Raw genomic sequence first — 18,747 nt, 5'->3', positions numbered from 1 at the left:
GCACTGTCCAAACTGTTAGTATGAAGCTGTATCAACACATCAAAACAAACATTGATTGAATAAGTATTATAAATACCTTGGAACAGAAAATAAACTGGTCTCGATGTTGCCCTAAAGTACTGGAGAGTGGAGCTTCCAGGAGTTCACCAAATAATTAACTTTATGAAAATATACCAGTACTGTTTTATTCATCAGTATTGTGACATCTTCTGAAAGGTTTGTAGGAAACACACAACATACCCATAAATAACTGCATACAGCAACAAACAGAACCTTTAATGGATATGTGTTCAAAAAACTGAATATGACAGGGTGTCCGCGGGGTCTTAAAAAGTATTAAAAGTTGATAAATCAATTTAGCGAAAATTAAGGCTATTAAAAAGTATTAAACGGCATTTTCCAAGGTATGAAGAAGTCCCACAGCAACGACAACATGAAACACCCTTTAATTGACTGAAACGACATGTCGGGAAACCCCCTCAAGGCGGCCCCATGCATAGCGCACCGTAAAATGCCGCTTCTTATTTTAAGTTTCGTTGCCTTGCTCCGCTCTGTGGAGGGGGGGGGGGGGGGGGAGGGGGAGTCCCAAGGTGGGTAGACCGACATACGCAACGCTCTTGGGGTCAAACGGCTCCGTGTGCAAGCCCTATATGATCATTTTCTGATAACGATAAAATAGCCCGCCTCCATCTCCCCACGTCTCCTGCTGCTGCTGGGCTGTCAGAAGAGGGGGAGGAAAAGAGAGGCAGGCACCGTTTATTAAATATTATTATACAGAGAACAGAGTTGTTATCAATCTTTTTATAGCTCAATAATTAACAAAGAAGACCTCTGATCGGCACTTTTCTAATTTTGTACGGAAGATTTAAACTTTAACGGACATGTTGACCGGCGGAACATTTTTTTAACGGAAACTCTGCCGCACGGTTCCCTCGTCCCTTGGAAGAGGCGGAGAGGTGGGTGTTTTTCATCTGCTGGTGGACTACCTGAGAGATATACAGCAGGATAACACGCCGTCCACCGCGGAGAATAAATAGAAGGGCAACCGTGGCAACCAAGCTCCGGGGTCTTCTTCGCTGCTTTTGGTGTATTTTGTGGCGGCAGCAGCGCCACTTACAGGCCTGGCATATGTACTACATCGTTTCCAGCATTTCCAGCGGTCTAGTGTGAACGGACACATTAATGAATCGAATGCGTGTGAACTAGAGATGTTAAGATTCACCGATTCGCATCGGTGCACCGGCATAAACGTTCAAGATGCGAGTGCACCGGTTGAAAGAGTGCACATCGGCTACAGTTTGGGTTGAACTCGCGATGCATCGATTGCGTAGCGTCTTTGCATCGGTAAAAAACCGATTCATTCATATAAAATCCCCTTATCTTGTCAACGTTCAGCAGAGACGATCTTTGATATTTGCTTCGCCACTACGGAGAACGAGAGTCTCAGTTATCAACACACACGGAAGTTGAGGAGAAAGAGAAACACAGCACTGCGAAAAATACCTACAAATCAAACGTTTGGCAACACTTCGGATTGTTCAAGAAAGACGGTGTAATAGTCATTTATGCTATATAGTTGACCGCAGGTCATGGAGAGTAATAAGGTATCCGTAGACCTTTGTATGAGGTATCTTTATTACTTAACAGGTCTACAGCCATGATACATAGATCCGTCCTAGATGCGGACTTGCATACACACAGTATCACTCCGCAGCCGCACCCCATCAGTAACGTCCTGATGGTATATGTGCGCGGCACTATTACTACAGACGGTCAACTTGAAAAATCACTCGCAAATTGTTAACGATGCCGAGCCGCTTTAAAGTACACAAGTAGTACGAGGAACTTAGCGACGCACATAAAGAGGCGACATGGGGTCTGCGGCTGAAAAGAGAAACCTGAAAGTGAGACATATGAGTTAAATCACTCAGTGAGGTGTTCTGTCAGAGAGAGGTGTTTAGCTTACAGCAGCCTGTGACGGCCAATAATAATTTAAATGTCTTCCTTACTGTAAGCAGTTATGAAATACCTGTTTGTGAAAGGTTATTTGTTTTCTTTATTGTTCAGATAGAAACCAATGCTTTCTGCTCACTGGTGTGTTAGCCTCTGAGTGTTAAGCACATCAGGCTGGCAGCTGTATGGGCATTGCTCTATGGTAGCTGTTATTTGCACATTGTTAATCATGACTAATGCATCCTTACATTGTTTAACTGTGAGGTGTTATACAATTGTACTCTGGAGAGCTTTTAAAGGTAAAAAAATAAACGGCATGATGGGATGTGCAGTACCAAATATGTAAAGCACTTTTTTGTTAATGTATGATTTGCTGCATATAAGGAATAAAACAAAAATCCTCTGTCGTACCATATTGAAGTATCATTATTTTTGCATCGTGTTGAATCGCATCGTATCGCCCCGAATCGCATAATGTTGAATCAAATCGTATCGAACTGTATCGCAACAGGGGTGAATCGTATCTTATCGCATCGCCTGGTGTTTCAAAGGTATCGTTAATGTATCGTATCGTGGTAACGTATCGAGATGCGCATCGCATCGGCCTCAGTGATGGAGATGCACATCCCTAGTGTGAACAGAATACTTTTTTGCGCTTGCGTATGCGTTTTACCGTATGCGTCCTCGTGGGGCCGGGGTTTAAGCCAAACTATATCCGGTCACAGAGATCTGCTATTTTAAAGTAAAGTCAACACATATTGACCATAATATAGTCTATATTAAGAACGAGAAAAGTCTTAACATATATCGTTTTTTGTAAACATATGACAAATGTGTGAGGGTGTTGACGTCAGAGCATCGTCCTATGTGCCAGGGCTGAAGTTCATGTGGAGAGGAGGCTTCAGTAGTCTGTCTGCACTCTGTTTAGTTGTGCTATCTTACAATCAATATAGTCAATGTGAGGTAAAGTGTGTCGCCAATATAACCGGTTAGAACTCAAAGTTGCGATGAGGTCTTAAAATGTATGGCAAGGGTCTTACAAAAGGTCTTAAAAGGTATTAAATTTGACCTCAGGATTTCTGCATATACCCTGTATGAGCTACAATACCTAACACTGCTATAGTACCATTACCACCTATCTTAATATACATGGAATACAAAGCCTGAAGCAGTGTGAAAGGCTATATCATGTTATGAGTGCATATACCATTTATATGATCAGAATATATTATTTTGTTCTGTTAATCTTCTTATTCCAAGATAAACGGAAGCAATAAGGTTTATTAAAAAGATTACAAGATGCAATTTTCTGCATTTCTCCTTTTCTTAGAAGTATTTCAGGGAACTTGTATTGTGTAATATACTAATATTTATCTAAAAATCTGACACTTTTTTACACTCACACAAAAATGCTCACATGGTTTAGTGGAGCCCACTGCAGGGTCAGTGCTGGGGGCACAGAGTGGTCCTGGTGGAGCTGCTGGTGGAGCTGTGCATCCTAGTGTAAACGATGAGGGCCACCAGCAGGAGGCCACGCCGGCTCCGACTGAAACCGCCAGCACAGTCTGATGAGCCCCTTGGGGGGGGGGACTGAGCATTACATGTAATTCCAGAATTGGAGGAAGTTTTCTTTCACACCTATTCAATTTCATAAAATCCATGCCCAAAATGCTAAAACATACACTGTTGGTGTGTTAGATATGCTTGTCCTTAGAAAAAATAAAAGCGTTCTCGAGCCCCCCACTAAAATGGCAATTTTCTCTTGTCCCTCCTTCTTGGAGACCAACTTGCATAACAAATGTAACATTTAAAACAGGCTTATCAAGCCCAATTCCAATGAAGTACAAAGACTATTATGTAATGTTCAAACTGATCAACATTAGTTTTTTTGGCAAATATTCACAAATGTTTTATGTTCCAAAAACGCTGGGACAGAGGCATGTTACCAGTGTGTTGCATCACCTTCCCTCTAACAACACTCAATGAGGACAATAAGGCCCCGTCCACACTGAGACAAAACCGATTTCGAACCGAAGTCGATTTCCAAAAAGTCTCCCGTCCACACGGAATCGGCTCAAGAAATGTTTCCGTCCAAACGAAACCGCTGGAGACGCTGTAGTACATATGCCGGTCCTGTAAGTGGCCCTGTACTTCCGCCACAAAATACACCAAAAGCAGCGAATAAGACCCCCCCGAGCATGGGCATAACGCATAAACAAACAGCTGTAGATTTTGCACTAAAATCTGTATCATGGTCAGTAGCGTCCGGAGCACGAACGCAACCCTGTGATCCGCCGCTGTTGTTGTTGGCAAAACGCATCAGCAATGATGCGGGGTGAGCTGGAAAGGCTATGGCATCATCGATTCAGGAAAAGATCGTATAGGTGCAGTGGTCGGCAACAGGCGGACCGCAGTCCGGATCCGGACCCAGTCACCGACCTATACGGACCCAGACCTATAATCAATACATTAATAGGGGATTTCACTTTTGACGGGGCGATTCTATTTTAACCACCGCCCACAGGGGGCGAAAGAGAGGAGTGAGCGATACAGGGCGAGAAACACAGAAGAAGAGACGAGAGCGCGGCAGAGAGAAGCGGAGAGGAAAGTGTGAAGAGAATAATTAGCGATACAGGGAGAGAAGCGGAGAGGAGAGTAAACAGGCGTGTTAGCGGCAGACAGGGAGAGACAAATAATTACACATGGCGCTCTCCAAGAAGAGGAAAGTGGACAGTGAGAACAGAGCTTTTAACCCCGAGTGGACGGACTCATTCATGTTCATCCCGCCCACTGGGAGCACAGAACCAGTGTGTCTCATTTGTTCAGAGACTGTGGCGCTCATTAAAAGTGTCAAAATGCCACTATGAGACAAAACACAAAGTGTTTGACCAAACATTCCCTCTCAAGTCAGATCTGAGGTCACACAAAATAAATATCGTTCCAGCGCAGGCTAACCGAGGCTAACCAATGAGCACCTGCATGTGTGTATGAGAATGGTCCTGACACCATTTCAGCCCAGATTTAAACTCCTGGCAGGAGAATCTCCAGAAAAAAATGTGCAAATCTATTTAGGAACCTATTCATGTGAATATATTTTAAGTGGGGGTGGACCTTAAATTCTACAGGGGGGTCCGGGGGCATGCTCCCCCGGTAAGATTGTTTTTTAAATGTTGGACTTAAATGCATCAATCTGGTGCACTTTCAGGGGGAAATAAAGACACTATACCCATATGAAATAGAACTGTATACATTTAAACAATCATAAAATCACAAGTACATAGCCATAACCAATAACATACCATATCCAATATGAAAAAAGAATTGAAACTTGTTTATTTATTTGTTTTTGGTTCATTTATAGTTATGAGTGTGTCTGTGCTCCTGAATCAGCCTCCTGTCTCCCTCCTCTCCCCCCTGCTCCTCTTTGAGGCAGCAGCAAAGACTAGTTTTAGCTCTCAACAAGTTTATCTTACCTTTGTTCACCTAGTTAACATTTTATTTTTATTATTCATGCATATTTTACCAATCACTACCCCCTCAAATGGAAATATGTGTTTACATAAATGGTGACCGAACCGTTTGAGACCCACTGAGATAACAGACAGGGTTAGGGTTAACACTGAGAGTCCTTTACCTCACCTGAGCTGTAGTTATCAGCCTCTCAGTCTGACAGCAGAGGACTCTCCTCCACCTTGTTGTTGAAACAGCTCTTATATCCGTTAGCGCAGCTAGCTAGCACCAGATGCTAAAAACAATACACGTAACCGGTGCGCGCGTTTTCTCGCTCGCTCGCGCCACACATACACTAACACACACCCTCCCGAGCTTGAATGACACACAGAGACCAATCGAGGGCATTAGTATGATCTGTATGAAAGTGGCCATGTCGGCAGGCCACATCATGTAGACAGCCAGTCACCCTCTGTGAGGCAGAGTCAGGCCCACATTTGCGCAGCGTTGCGTTCACAATACATACGTATACAAAAAAATTCCTCAGGCCAGCAGGCCACTTAACAGGCCAGGCCATTGGGAAACCTCCCGGTCCTCCCGATGGTCCGTCCGGGCAGTCATGACGTGCCGCCGGCGGCCGGCGGCTGAGTACCGGCATTTTACTGAGTACCGGCACCTTACCACATGGGTACAAATCAGAAGTGCCGGTGCAATTCAAGCACTGATCTACAGGCTACTTCAATATATATCACACTAATTCATAAAGCAAGTTAGACATTTTGAAGCTCCAGACTTTGCATGGGGAGATTTTCTCTAACTGGAACTCGTTGAATTTTAGTTGAATACCCCTGGTATAGGCCGTATACACAGAGCTGCAAGCGTGTCGTCTCCAGACAGACCCACTTTGGGAGCCGGTTTCAAAGTCTCTCGGTTTCGGGCTCCGAAGCCGCTGCTCCGTTTCGGCGTTGTGTGGACGAACCGTCTATACCAGCGGTCTTCAAAGTGTCAGGCGTGCCTCCCCGGGGGAGCCAGAGAGCTTCAAGGGAGGCGCAGCGTGAGAAAAAAATAACGAGAAACAGTTCAATCTAGCTAACTTCAGCTAACTTTATGCGAGCGGCAACATGGATCGATTTTTATTGAAGTGAGAGAGGAGACAGCGTCTGGCAGAAAACTGAGGAAGTATGACCACGATTATTTGAAGCTAGGATTTTCATGGACTGGTCCTGGCAGGGGCGGACTGGCCATCTGTGTGTTCTGGAGAATCACAGAACGGCCGGTCGTCAGCGGGCGCGGCTTTTCTTATGTTCTCTGAGGGGAGGCTCACCTTCCCACACTTTGAAAACCCCTGGTCTATACGATAAAGACCTTTAGCGGATACAACTGAAATCGTTTCTGTGTGGACGGGGCCTAATTGTTGGAGCTTTGTAGGTGTAATGCTTTCCCATTCTTGCTTGATGTACAGTGATGATTCAGTAAACAGAAGGATATAATTACTTTAAACTGACGCCGTTTTGCATTCCTATAGGTTGTATAGATACGAGCATGGTTTTATATATTGTAGAGCCGATGAACGGGACTCAGAGGCGGTGTAATCAGAATGGACTTCCACACTTTATTATCCATTAATCGACAAGAGGTAAGTACATGTGCTGCTCTGTATGATAAGCCGGCATGAATGAAAACAAACCCCAGTACCCTTACTAACGGGTCCGGGTTGCAACACACACTAATCACACGGTGAATTATGTATCATAATGTGTCACCACACAAGCCCCCCCAGAATTCACCCATAAACAAAATCGGCGTGGCGGAGCGGAACGACAGGTCGACCCCCACGACTCCTGAGCACGGGAGTCGGGAAAACGACCTCTGCATGTGAGGCCTCCGGAAGAGGCGAGACCGGAACAACGGGTCTCAAGTCAGTGACAGGGATCAAGGCCGGGGGGCGCCCCGTCACGGAGGTCGTGCCAGCACCATAGGCTGACCCAAATCCAAATGGGCCGCCTTCACCCGGTCCACAGAAACGCGCTCGGCCTTACCACCCAGGTCGACCACAAGGTGTTTGTCCCCGTGCTCCAAAACACGGAAAGGTCCATCGTAAGGAGGCCGTAGAGCACCCCTGTGCGCGTCGTGCCGTATGAAAACGTGCTCTGCCGAGCGGGATCCGCGGGAACCCGGGACACCTGAGTACCATGTTGGGCAGTGGGAATCGGAGCAAAAGTCTTGGCGGTGTCCTGCAGGCAAACCTGCTGTGCTGAAGCTGACCAGGGAATCGATGTGTTAGGGAGGAAATCCCCTGGAACTCTCAGTGGCTGACCGTAGACCATCTCAGCCGTGGAACACGGCAGATCTTCCTTGGGCGTGGTCCGCAGGCCCAGCATTACCCAAGGCAGCTTGTCGACCCAATTTCCGTCCTCCTCTGAGTGCTGCCTTAATGGAGCGATGGAAACGTTCACAGAGGCTGTTAGCCTGAGGGTGATAAGCAGTTGTCCTGTGAAGCTTAACCCCCAGACCACATGCCACGGCGTTCCAGAGCTCAGACGTGAACTGCGAACCCCGGTCAGAGGAAATGTCTGACGGGGGTGCCAAACCGTCACACCCACGTCGCAATAAAAGCCCGGGCTATGTCAGCCGCCGACGCCGACACGAGAGGAACCGCCTCCGGCCAACGGGTCGTCCTGTCCACCATGGTGAGGAGATAGGAAAAACCCTGAGAGGAGGGCAATGGACCCACTAGGTTGATGTTGACGTGGTCAAACCTCCTCTCCGGCACCATGAAACGTTCCAAAGGGGCTTTCGTGTGGCGATGCACCTTAGCGCGCTGACAAGCCTTGCACTCACCAGCCCAAGTCTTCACCTCCCCTTTAAGTCCCCGCCAGACGAACTTCGCAGCCACCAAGCGCACCAAGGTTTACCGCCGGTGTGAGACAGGTCGTGCACCGCCTTGAAAACGGAGCGCCTCCAACTGGCGGGAACGACCGGCCGCGGCAAGCCTGTGGAGACGTCGCACAGGAGAGCGCCTGCGTCACCGAAAACCACGTATTCCAAGCGCAGCCCCAAGCTGTCCTCCTTCAGGTTCTGTATGCCGGGGTCCGTGACCTGGTCCGTCGCCATGCGGGTATAGTCCAGGCCCAACTGGACGGTCCCGATGACGACCCTGGAGAGGCAATCTGCAACCAGGTTTTTTTTTGCCAGCCAAGTGCTTAATGTCTGTGGCGAACTCTGAGAAGTAAGACAGCTGCCGCTGCTGATGTGCAGACCAAGGCTCAGCCACTTTTGACATGGCGAACGTGAGCGGCTTGTGGTCGACAAACGCCTTAAATTCACAGCCTTCCAGCAAAAAAACAGAAGTGCCGCACGGCCAGCCAGAGTCCAAGGAGCTCTCGGTCAAAGGCGCTGTACATGCGTTCCCTGGGCGTCAGCTGACGGCTGAAAAAGGCGAGTGGCTGCCAAGCGCCCTCCACCCACTGTTCGTGCACCGCACCAACTGCGTAGTCCGATGCGTCTGTGGTAATGGAGATGGGAGCCGTGGATGATGGGTGCGCCAACAGGGCGCCTGAGCCAACGCGGTCTTGACCTCCGTAAAAGCAGACTCAGCTTCCGCCGTCCAGTCGATCGCGTGGATTGGGGTCGTACCCTTCAAAGCCTCATACAGCGGCCGCATAATGTGGGCGGCCCGGGCGATGAAAAGGTGGTAGAAAGTCACCATCCCCAGGAACTCACGGAGCGACCAGGCTGTGAGTGGGCGAGGAAACGCCGCGACAGCCTCAACCTTTGCCGGCAGGGGTGCTGCACCGCCTTTGGTGACGCGGTGTCCGAGGAAGTCAATGTCAAACACCCCTAACTGGCACTTTGCAGGATTGCTTATCAACCCGTGTTGGCTGAGCCTCGTGAAAAGGGCTCGGAGGTGTGACAGGTGCTCTTCCACTGAAGCGCTGGCGACGAGTATGTCGTCCAAGTAGACGAACACAAACGGCAGGTCCCGCAGCACCGAATCCATCAGGCGCTGGAACGTTTGAGCGGCGTTCTTGAGCCCAAAAGGCATCCGCAGGAACTCGATAGGTCCACTTTAGTAAACACCAACGTACCGGCCAGATGTGCTGAAAAGTCCTGAATGTGCAGCACCGGGTAGCGGTCAGGTGCCGTGGCGTCGTTGAGGCGGCGGTAATCCCTGCACGGGCGCCAACCGCCGTTCGGCTTGGGAACGACGTGTAGAGGAGAGGCCGATACCCAAGCGTTCCATGGTTGAAAACTCCGCCCTCGCTACTGCAAGCTTAGAAGGGTTCAATTGCGGGCCCTGGCGTAGACTGGGGGACCATTGGTTGTGACGTGGTGCTCCACCCCATGCTTGGTGGTGAGCGCGGAGAAGGTGGGTAGCATCAGGCCTGGAAATTCAGCCAACACCCTGAGAAAAATGTCCACTCCCGACAGCGAGACCGACAGTCCGTTGTATGCCGACAGCGGCGGCGAGAAGCTCCGCCTGGCTCGGCAGGCGATCCAGCTTGTGCCTCTTCACCTTAAACTGGTGGACAGTGACAGACTTTTTCAATTTGTTCATGTTGGCTTTCACCTCTCTGATGATGTGGGTCATATCAGACTGGGTCAGCCTGCACCCCGGAGCTTTGACTCAGACAAGTACCTCAGGAAATGGTTCACATTCTTCAGGAACAACAGCGATGTTGTGACTGCCCGGCCCAACATTGAAATATACTTGCTCCAGCCACGGACCCTCTTTGTGTCTTTTAGAAACAGCCAGTCTGACAGCCGGTTAACACCATGGGCCATGAATACGAGGAAGTTCTTTATCCGGTTGACCTTGGACAGACAATTCTCTTTCTGTTTTACTGTCGGTGCGACACCCTCACAATGACCTCTGTATGTCTCTGTATGTACTGAATGTACGTCTCCATGCTTTTAGGCAACATGATTTGGGGGAGAGGGCCAGTCCTTAGCCAGATTAGCTTTCAGCTTATTGTAGACAGACGCACGGGTCTTCTGGCATACAGGGGTCTCACTACCGGAGGCTTCTGCGGACCGCATGACAGTCTTGGCCGGGGTCTTGAGAGGGGTCTCATTACCGGAGGCTTCTGGGGACCGCATGACAGTCTTGGCCGGGGTCTTGAGAGGGGTCTCACCAACGGAGGCTTCTTCGGACCACATGACAGTCTTGGCCGGGGTCTTGAGAGGGGTCTCATTACCGGAGGCTTCTGGGGACCGCATGACAGTCTTGGCCGGGGTCTTGAGAGGGGTCTCACTACCAGAGGCTTCTGTGGACCGCATGACAGTCTTGGCCGGGGCCTTGAGAGGGGTATTGCTGCCGGAGGCTTCTGGGGACCGCATGACAGTCTTCACCAGGGTCTTGAGAGATGTATTGCTGCCGGAGGCTTCTGGGGACCGCATGACAGTCTTAACCGGGGTCTTGAGAGGGGTATTGCTGCCGGAGGCTTCTGGGGAACGCATGACAGTCTTCACCAGGGTCTTGAGAGGGGTATTGCTGCCGGAGGCTACTGTGTTCATGCCGGGGATACTTGAGATTGTCAGGCCCTTAAATCGTATACATTCTTCCTCTTCCTCAAGCACAGCAGCAGTGGCACTCTGCTTCCTGGGTTTTAGCCCCTTTTTCAGCCTGGAGCGCAGGGTCTTCACCTCATAAACAGCCTCAGAAACAGCCAGTCTGACAGCCGGTTAACACCATGGGCCATGAATACGAGGAAGTTCTTTATCCGGTTGACCTTGGACAGACAATTCTCTTTCCGTTTTACTGTCGGTGCGACACCCTCACAATGACCTCTGTATGTCTCTGTATGTACTGAATGTACGTCTCCATGCTTTTAGGCAACATGATTTGGGGGAGAGGGCCAGTCCTTAGCCAGATTAGCTTTCAGCTTATTGTAGACAGACGCACGGGTCTTCTGGCATACAGGGGTCTCACTACCGGAGGCTTCTGCGGACCGCATGACAGTCTTGGCCGGGGTCTTGAGAGGGGTCTCATTACCGGAGGCTTCTGGGGACCGCATGACAGTCTTGGCCGGGGTCTTGAGAGGGGTCTCACCAACGGAGGCTTCTTCAGACCACATGACAGTCTTGGCCGGGGTCTTGAGAGGGGTCTCATTACCGGAGGCTTCTGGGGACCGCATGACAGTCTTGGCCGGGGTCTTGAGAGGGGTCTCACTACCAGAGGCTTCTGCGGACCGCATGACAGTCTTGGCCGGGGCCTTGAGAGGGGTCTCATTACTGGAGGCTTCTGGGGACCGCATGACAGTCTTGGCCGGGGTCTTGAGAGGGGTCTCACTACCGGAGGCTTCTGCGCACCGCATGACAGTCTTGGCCGGGGTCTTGAGAGGGGTCTCATTACCGGAGGCTTCTTGGGACCGCATGACAGTCTTGGCCGGGGCCTTGAGAGGGGTATTGCTGCCGGAGGCTTCTGGGGACCGCATGACAGTCTTCACCAGGGTCTTGAGAGGGGTATTGCTGCCGGAGGCTTCTGGGGACCGCATGACAGTCTTCACCAGGGTCTTGAGAGGGGTATTGCTGCCGGAGGCTTCTGGGGACCGCATGACAGTCTTCACCAGGGTCTTGAGAGATGTATTGCTGCCGGAGGCTTCTGGGGACCGCATGACAGTCTTAACCGGGGTCTTGAGAGGGATATTGCTGCCGGAGGCTTCTGGGGAACGCATGACAGTCTTCACCAGGGTCTTGAGAGGGGTATTGCTGCCGGAGGCTACTGTGTTCATGCCGGGGATACTTGAGATTGCCAGGCCCTTAAATCGTGTACATTCTTCCTCTTCCTCAAGCATAGCAGCAGTGGCACTCTGCTTCCTGGGTTTTAGCCCCTTTTTCAGCCTGGAGCGCAGGGTCTTCACCTCATCAATGAGGGCATCCTTCTGAGCCCTCAATGCCACATTTTCCAGCCTCACCTGCCTGCAGTCCTCTTCGTCACGCTCGGTATGTGGGGAGTATTCCTCCTCATTGTCTATATCCAATGATGTAGCTATTCCAATGATGGGATTAGTCTCTCGGAGGTCATGGAGCAACTGCAGGGCCACACTATGCTTCAGCCTTGCCATGATCTGATGTGCCTCATCTCGGGAGAACTCAGAGTCGTCATGAGTTACATGACGGTCTATTCTCTTCCCAGCATACCCTGTGATAGGGCAGGGTTTGGTCCGAACATTTATTCTGCCACTGGCCATTTTAAGAATGATGCCTCTTTCCTCCAGGTTCCGCACTGCATGTTTGTGCTTAAGGTGCTTGTTCAAAGCCAGATAGCAGAGTCTGCACACCGGGCATTCGGACAACATCCTTACTAAAACAGACACAATGAATTGTATTTAAATTGTTTTCTGTTTCTCCATTTAAATGCGTTAGCGTAACCGGTGATTGAAACCATGGGTCCGATGCATCAATGCATGGTACACGGACCAAGGGAGGGCTTGGGTTACCACCGGGTTAAATGGTCCCACCTCCGCACCAACGCGGAGCTGGTGATGGAAACATTGGGTCCGATGCATCAATTCATGGTGCCCAGACCATGAGAGGGTTTGGGGTGCCCCGGAAGCAGGAATTACCCCAGCAGGAAACACGTTTTATGGTCAAAGGAGGAAAGAGTGATATAACCGGGGGTAAAGCAAAGAAAGTGTCCGATAATAGTGACTTGTGAAGCGGCCAGAGAGTCTGTCATCTCTCGGTCCTATCCTCCAGGTAATGTATTTCAATTCATCCATAGAAAAGGGGTGAAAGTGAGAAAATGTATCCGAAAATAGTGCCTCATAATGTGGGTAGAGTCCCCTGACAACTCCCCTTGCATTCCTCCAGACTCAGAAAAAGTCTGAGTTAACTTTTTGGAGATCCATAGAAAAGGGGTGAAAATGAAAAACAGTATCCGAAAATAGTGCCTCATAATGCGGATAGAATCCCCTGACAACTCCCCTTGCATTCCTCCAGACTCAGAAAAAGTCTGAGTTAAATTTTTGGAGAACCATAAAAAAGGGCTAAAAGTGTTAAAATGTATCCGAAAATAGTGCCTCATAAGGCGGGTAGAGTCCCCTGGCAACTCCCCTTACATTCCTTCAGAGGCCAGTTCAAAAACTTAAAGTTTGATAAGAACCATGCTGGGGGGTCTCCGAGGCAACAAATGTATCCGAGCCAGAGTGCACATAGAGCGGATGAATTCCTCCATGAAGTTACACAGCCGTTTTTTTTTTTTGAGTCCTCTCAAAAAACGGGTTTCCGATTTCGTGCAGACAGTTGTCTGAAAATGATGAATGAATTTTTTGGACGGAGTCGGGGAGGCTTGGATGCCCCTCTCCGTTGTAAGTTGCAACGGGGGGGTGGAAAAGTGTCCGGGGCTTCGGCCCGAAGCGCCGAAGGGTTGTCTTTTTCGGAGCCCCTTCTCCGTTGGCACTCAGTCGTTTTTTCGAGAATTTTTGAAAACTTCATTTTTTATTATTTTAAGATATAATTGACTGTTTTCATTCATTTTTTCTTCTTTCCACGGGTCGGGGCGCATGGCAGGCCGCCTATGAGCTCCCAAATTAGGCCTGGAACCTCCAGGCTTTCTGGGATAAGCTCCATAAACTGACAAAGTCACCCAAAAATTGCACTTTTTTAGCCCAAACATATATAATACAAATACATTTAAATTGTAAAAGGTACAATTGTGCTCCGAATTACCCGGAATTTGATTTATATAGCCCCATGATAGTGAATAAAAATCATTTTCATGGAAGAAAGTGTTAAAACGCCTGATTAAAGCATATGCAGGACCCCAGTGAGCTCCAGACTATGTGCATTGTGTTAGGGAACCATAGTAATGATTAAATAAATCATTTAAATGCAAAAATCATTATTAAAAATCATTTTTAGGGGGAAAACTGTGGAGAGGAGCCTGGAAATGACTCTGCAGCATGCCGGAGAAGCAGGCTGCGAGACCCCCCCACAGAGCGCAGCCAGAGGACAGGCTGCGTCACCTCACTTTATAACCCAGGAAAGGAGCAGGAATCCTGGCTACATGAGTGGTAAAAGTGCATTAAACTGTTTTAATCCGACAGCCGCTGATGTGCACGGAAGTCTGTCCATTTCGTTAACATTTGAATGGCCAAATTGACGGAAATCCATCCGTTTCGTTAACATTTGAATGGCCAAATGGACAAACAGGTAAAAACGGCACAGTCGCTGCTCTCGGGGCCTCGGACTCACAGGCACACACACATGCAGAGATCCAGGAGCAGGAATCCTGGCTACATGAGTGTTAAAAGTGCATTAAACTGTTTTAATCCGACAGCCGCTGATGTGCACGGAAGTCTGTCCATTTCGTTAACATTTGAATGGCCAAATGGACGGAAATCCGTCCGTTTCGTTAACATTTGACTCACGAAATGGACAAGCAGGTAAGAACAGCAGAGTCGCTGTTGTTAGGGCCTCAGACTCACAGGCACACACACATGCAGAGATCCAGGAGCAGGAATCCTGGGTACATGAGTGTTAAAAGTGCATTAAACTGTTTTAATCTGACAGCCGCTGATACGGACGGAAATCTGTCCATTTTGTTAACATTTGACTCACGAAATGTACAAGAAGGTTAAAAACGGCAGAGTCACTGCTGTTAGTGTCTCAGACTCACAGGCACACACACACATGCAGAGGTCCAGGGTGATGCACATGGCTTTTCTACCCAGCAATAAGTCTCTGAAACCTGGGGAAAGTGCTGTGAATCGAGACGTGGAACAGAGCCAGAGAGGAGCGGGCTGCGAGACCCCACAGAGCGCACCCAGAGAGCTCCTCGCAGCACATGGCTCTTGCACCCAGACTGCACCCAGAGAACAGAATGCTTCACAGCCAGGAAAAGTGATTGAATCCTGGGTATACATGTTTTAAATAGTAGGGTACCTCCAGGGCGCATCACCGCATTTCACAAGCCAGGGAAGGTGCCTGAATCCTGGGTAAACATTGTTTAATTGTTTAAGTGTTTTTAAATGTGTGGAACAGTGTTTTGTCACTTTCAAAACTCTCCTGTCATTGACCGGAGAAATTGGGTCGATGTTGTATTCAATCTGGCCATTAATATTCCAGTGAGACGAAGTACGTACATTGACCGGAGTGATCCCATGTTAATTTTGTCCCAAAACCGGAGCATTCCCTCACCCTGTAAGAGGACCAAACAAAAACTCCAATCAACTCGATATATGCGACAGGTGAAATTCTGCTAAGCTTCTTGACTATATCAGAATGTTGAGGCATGAGACCATTCTCACCATAATCAGGGCGGGTGGAGATGGGGCCTGAGCTAACGGTGGCCATGTTGCTCACTGAGGTGCCCTGGGTGGTGCTGCGGCGCCTCTTTGAGGTGGTGTCAGCGGTGCAGTTCTGCAGGTGAAACAAGTGATTGTTTTTTTTTGTAAAGGACAGTTAAGAAATTAAGAGCCTTAACCCAGCATTTGAGATGTAGCAGTAAAGTGAAGAATATTGCCAAGACAGCTTTCGACATACACCTACTACTGTCTATTGAAGCATTGTGTTTAGATACACAGCATTATATCATTTGTGCTGCCCAGTATATCAAGCCAGTATGTCCTGCATTTTGATTTCATGCTGGTTTCCCCCAACGTTAACCATACTGTAGTTGCCATATTGTAAATGTGGTCATTGAATGGAGAGCAGGGTGTTGTGGGATCAGACTTGTGGTCTTGGGGAAGGTGTGTGTATGTGTGGTCTGGGGCAAGGTGTGTGTATGTATGGCAGGTCTGACGAGAGTGAGCTGAGGGCAGAAGGAGTGGACACAGAGCCGGGTGGCACAGTGCACGTAGTAGGTGGAGAGGGGGGTAGCCTCCGCTCTCTGGACGAAGCGAAAAGCCTCGAAGGAGAAGCGGGTTTCCTGATGCACTCCGTTCACTTCCAGCAATGTCTGGGAATCCCGATTACACCTTGAAGAGGACAGATAGTGATAATTTGTCCTGTTTCCAGGTTCTTTTCCAGGTTCTTTTACCACTAAAACATGTTGGTAATATTACGCTTCTCCTTTTAAATTACACTACCAGTCAAAAGTTTGGACACACCTTCTCATTCAATGGTTTTTGTTCATTTTAATGTTTTTCTACTTTGTAGATTAAAGGTGGGGTAGGTAAGTTTGAGAAACCGGCTCGAGATACACTTGTTGTTATATTCCATGGAATGCTCTTAACATCCCGATAGCAATGAATATCTTAAGTGATTTAACAAAGAATCCATAAAAAAAAGTCATCTGTGGAAGCCGTAGTACTGTAAAAAGCACGACCAATCCTTTTAGCCGGCCCGGCTAAGATAACTGGATGGCCTACCTGCCTGTCAGCCTTCAATCTGTGCAAAAACTTATCTCGTGCCCTCATTGGTCATGTACACGTTCGTGTATGTTTGCGGAGGGGCTCTGTAAGAAAGTGGCAGATTTTTTTCTGGCTGTGTATTTTCAAATTCTAGTGCACTTGAGCTGGTTTCTCCAAAATTACTTACCCCACCTTTAATACTGAAGACATCAAAACTATGGAAGAACACATGGAATTATCTAGATAACAAAAAAGTGTATGAGAATATGATTTTTATTTTAGATTCTTCTTAGTAGCCCCCTTTTGCCTTGATGACAGCTTTCCACACGTCTCTCAGTCAGCTTCATGAGGTTGTTACCTGGAATGGTTTTCAAATAACACGTGTGCCTTGTCAAGAGTCCATTAGTGGAATGACTTGCCTTCTGAATGTGTTTGAGACCATCAGTTGTGTTGTGCAGAGGTAGGGTTAGTGAACACTGGAAAGCCCTATTTGACTACTGTTGTAATCCATATTATGGCAAGAACCACTCAACTCAGCAAAGAGAACCGACCGTCCATCATCACTTTAAGAAATGAAGGCCAGTCGATCCGGAAAATGTCAAGAACTTTGAATGTATCCTGAAGTGCAGTCGCAAAAAACCATGAAACGCTATGTTGAAACTAGCTCTCATGAGGACCCGTCCGGGAAAGGAAGACCAAGAGACACCTCTGCTGCAGAGGATAAATACATCAGAGTTACCAGCCTCAGAAACCGCAAACTAAAGCACCTCAGATTAGAGCCCACATACATGTAAATGATCACAGAGCTCAAGTAGCAGACAAAGCTCGGCATCCACTGTTCAGAGGAGACTGCTTGAATCAGGATTTTATGGTCCAATCTCTGCAAAGATCCACTACCGAGGATGAACAACAACAACAAGAGAATTGTTTGGGCCGAGAAACACAAGGATTAGATATTAGACAGTGGAAATCTGTACTTTGGTCTGATGAGTCCAAAGTTGAGATTTTTGATTGGTGATTTATTCAGAAACCAAAGGCACACTTAACCAGCATGGCTACCACAGCATTCTGCAATAGCCAGCAAAAATATAAATCATATTCTGAATTTTGTATCACTTTTTGTTTACTAGATAATTCGATATGTGTTCTTTCATCATTTTGATGTCTTCAGTGTAAATCTACAATGTAGAAAACATTTAAATAAATAAAAATTTTTGAAAGAGAAGGTGTGTCCAAACTTTTGACTGGTAGTGTATATGTATACTATGGGAACACTAATACTCTAATACAGAGGTCTTCAACCCCTAAGGGGGTTGCAGAATTGATAGCTGATTAGACAAAAAAAAATTCCCCTTCTTTTTCAAACAATTTATTTCCCACAAATGTAAATGTCTTGAAATACACATTAACTTGAGTCCTACATATTGTAGCAACGGATAAATTGAGGCACAAGATGTTATCTTTTAACTTTTCAGTCCCCAGCTGACTAAGATCCCAGATACGAGAAAATAGCAGCAATATTATTGAAAATAATATTTTTGGAGACAAATGTATCGTTCGTAACTTAGACATGTAAGGTTCAGACATCTCACTAATGTGGGAGTATGTGTTCCATCCACAAAGCTGTCAGCGGTCAGTAAACTATCTCAGCACTTGGCTGAACCAACAGAGGAACATTGGAACACAGTAAAACATGTGTTCGGATATCAACAGAGCAGGAGTTATGCTTTAAGAGAAATGACAGAGAGGCACTAGATCTCAAAGTGTACTGTGATGCTGACTGGGCATCAGATGCAACAGACAGGTATAGCACATCAGGATATTGTGTCAGTCTAAGTAAAGGATGCTCTCTGATCTCATGGTAAACAAAGAAACAACCAACAGTGGCATTATCCACCTGTGAGGCAGAATACATGTCTTTAGCATCAGCTATACAAGAATGTATCTATTTAGATCAGGAAAGTTAACTTTGGAGTACTGCCCTACTGAGTTAATGATTGCTGATGTCATGACAAATACAAAGCTTGTTAGCATTGGGTTCTCACGT

This window comes from Notothenia rossii, assembly GCF_949606895.1.
Source record: "Notothenia rossii genome assembly, chromosome: 9".
In the NCBI taxonomy this organism is placed as follows: Eukaryota; Metazoa; Chordata; class Actinopteri; order Perciformes; family Nototheniidae; genus Notothenia; species Notothenia rossii.
This window is presented reverse-complemented; position numbering follows the sequence as displayed.